The sequence below is a fragment of the Ctenocephalides felis genome, unplaced genomic scaffold, assembly GCF_003426905.1.
Source record: "Ctenocephalides felis isolate EL2017-DRISC unplaced genomic scaffold, ASM342690v1 CF-g0.4_SCAFFOLD_01604, whole genome shotgun sequence".
Classification (NCBI taxonomy): Eukaryota; Metazoa; Arthropoda; class Insecta; order Siphonaptera; family Pulicidae; genus Ctenocephalides; species Ctenocephalides felis.
The window spans coordinates 59,325,556-59,328,554 of NW_020537758.1; the positions used below are offsets into that span (position 1 = coordinate 59,325,556).

General features: G+C 31.7%; 1 pseudogene; it reads left to right on the top strand.

Annotated features, from left to right (window-relative positions):
• LOC113374104 overlaps positions 1 to 199 on the top strand; it is a 3,657-nt pseudogene extending 3,458 nt beyond the window's left edge.
• Positions 200 to 2,999: the final 2,800 nt, after the last annotated feature.

A 2,999-nucleotide genomic window follows, 5' to 3' on the forward strand; every position in this document is an offset into this window, starting at 1 on the left:
TCAAACTACTTTTGTAGAAAAATATTGTTTTTGGGTTTTTAGGAATGACATATATTTATTCTATTATTTATTTACATGACATGGTTTAAATACAACATTTTTATTTCTTTAAGTTACATTTTTATTTAAAAAAAAAATTTCTTACATTTAGCTAATACAATTTAAATAAATTAATATCTGAAATCTTGCTTGCTTTCCAGTCGAGGATGCTTTTCACGAGATAGTAGTGTCGCTGTCATAACACCTTCGCGATTTTGCTCTAATACGCGTTTTGATACATTAGCCAGTAATTGAACATGTCTCTCAGTTCCCTGAATGTGGACCGGAATTTTAGGGTCACTCCATGGACACTCATTGCTTTGTAGATATTGTACTAGATGTTCATGAGGAATATTTAGCGTAAAGGCTGGTTCGGATATATTTGAATAATCATCCATATCTATCATATTAGTATAGTCGGTGCATTCGAAATTTATTTCGGGTGTTTTGTAATCTCTCAAACAACATTGCTAATAAAATATTTTCCGAGTGAGCATAGTATGCATTTTCTTTAGCAACATTGTTCACAATTTGTCTTAAATTCGAGTCTAAATATTGCGTCCAGCTAATAAATTTATAAGATAATATACTACCATACACCACAGAGTTGTAATATTTAATGTTAAAGTACATTGGAATATATACTTTCATTACGTAGTTTGCCAGAATTTTCAAATTTTTGGATGGCTTATTAGTAGTTACATATAACCGAAGTAACCTACTAGCCTTCGTGAGCCAACGGGAATGTGCTATTGGCCCTGGTTTCATGTTAGCTAAGTCTGTCGATACTTCTCCAGAAGCAACTGCTTTAGCTATTTTTATTAAATAACTTGAGTCAGTTGTCGATTCAGGAGGACTTATATCAGCCAAATTTTCAAGTGGGATTGTTTCAAAGTCTTTTACCGGCTGGAAGTATATAGGAAAAAATAAATTATATTGAATTTGAACATAGGGTATTAAAAAATAGAAAATATGTTATAACTCACCGGTATATTTTCGCATGTTTCAATTTGTTTGCTTAATATTCCAGTTTTTGTTCGTGGTCCAGTGGTCAATGATTTTTCCAAATAGTTAAATAAATGGCGAAGTGGAAGTTCGTTAAAGTGGAGAAGACACACAAACCAATGCAGTGGCCTGTTTAACTGAATTTCAAATCGACGTAAAATACCATTTTTTACGCCTGTATTTGCTGGTTCACCATCGCAACATATGCCTATCAAAGAATCGAGAGCTATTCCTTTATCGGCGAAAAACTCGTTCAATTTGATTACTTTACTTTCCGAATCTTCATTTTCCAATTTTGTGTAACCCAACAATTGGCCATTCGGTTCCTTTAAAATAACTAAATGCGCTTCTTTAATCATTCGTGGGTGAAACTTCTTATCGATTTTTTCCATGGTAATAGAATCATTTTTTCGGCCGTCGAATGAAAATGCTATTAATTCAGAAGAATCATATCGTTTGTGTAGAGCTTGCCTATTTTTCTGCCTCTCACGAACGCTTTTATTTTTATCCATAATGACAGGATTGCCCCAATCATCCGTTATGCCCAGGTCACGCAGGATTGCCGTCACCACGCCAGAACCAACTCTATCAGAAATTGCAAATCTGTCGCACATTAAGGCATAGCTTGGAGCCTTATATCTTCGACTATATGGACCACGTTTTATATGAGAGGTATTTTGTGAACTTTCCGAACTGCTTTTAGAATCAAAATCAACATCTGGAGTATATGTCTCACCTGGAGTAATATTGCTAGTTATTGTAGATTCTGATACTTCATCTTCAATTTTCATAATATATTCTGGTATCGTAGATTTCCTCTCATTATGTTGATCCATCATAAACGCTTGTAAATGTTCTGGGATCAGTCCACAGGAACACAGTAATCTTCGCAAATCGCATTTGCATTTTCCAATATAAAATAATTCTTTCGTGGATTCTACAAACTCCTGAAATGATGCTTGGGTAGACTTGCTTTTATTTGTACTTTTATATTTATCAATCAATCGGTTCAATTTTCTAGCGATACTTCGTTTCTCCATAATTGGAATATCAATTTTTTCCCACGTCTGAATCAATTTCGTTACCACATTTCGAGTAAATGTTTTATATGAAAACATTTTATTTTGTTTTTTTTGATTTTTCCGCCAAATAAAAATAATACCTGATAACTTCCATAATTGTCGGAAGATTCACTCCTGTAAATTCTTCTGCTGGTCTAAATGTAATTTGATCATGCGAGTGCATATGATTCAAATTACTGGTACTTGCGCCTGAATTTAAATAAGAACTCGCCATTGATATTTGACGCCCTAGTGACGAACTGAATGAACATTTATGCGGAATAGTCACATTAATATATTATTTTCGAAATTTCTAGAATTATGATAAAAAAATACTAGCGCACTCTGATGGAAATAAATAACAGCAAATTAACCCGATTTAAAAACTCCAGCACAAACTCTTAATAAAAATAAAACTCACAATTTGAATTATTCACATGCCTAAATTAATACATTTACTTATTAAAAACAGTATTTTATTGAAAATTTCGCTGGCTAAAAAGTTATTTGCGATATATGGTTTTGCAGTCAAAATTCATTTAAATAACACATATATTTCATATAAAAAGGTGCCCATATCGCTTAATTTTACTTCTATAATGATTCGGCCCTTCCTAATATATATATATGTGTGTATATATATATGTATATATATATATATATATATATATATATATATATCTTATATATAAAATTCTTCTGTAACAATGTATGTTTCATTAATTCTCCTAAACTATAATTCGGATTTTCATGAATCTTCCTGAAGTTTGTTCGGGAAATTTTCTAGAATGTTTTGATTCATAGAAATATAGTTAGATTGTAGAAATAAATGGAAAAAATTACAAAAAACCGCTTATCATTGTTTGACCTTTAAAATATTTAAGGCATGGTTTG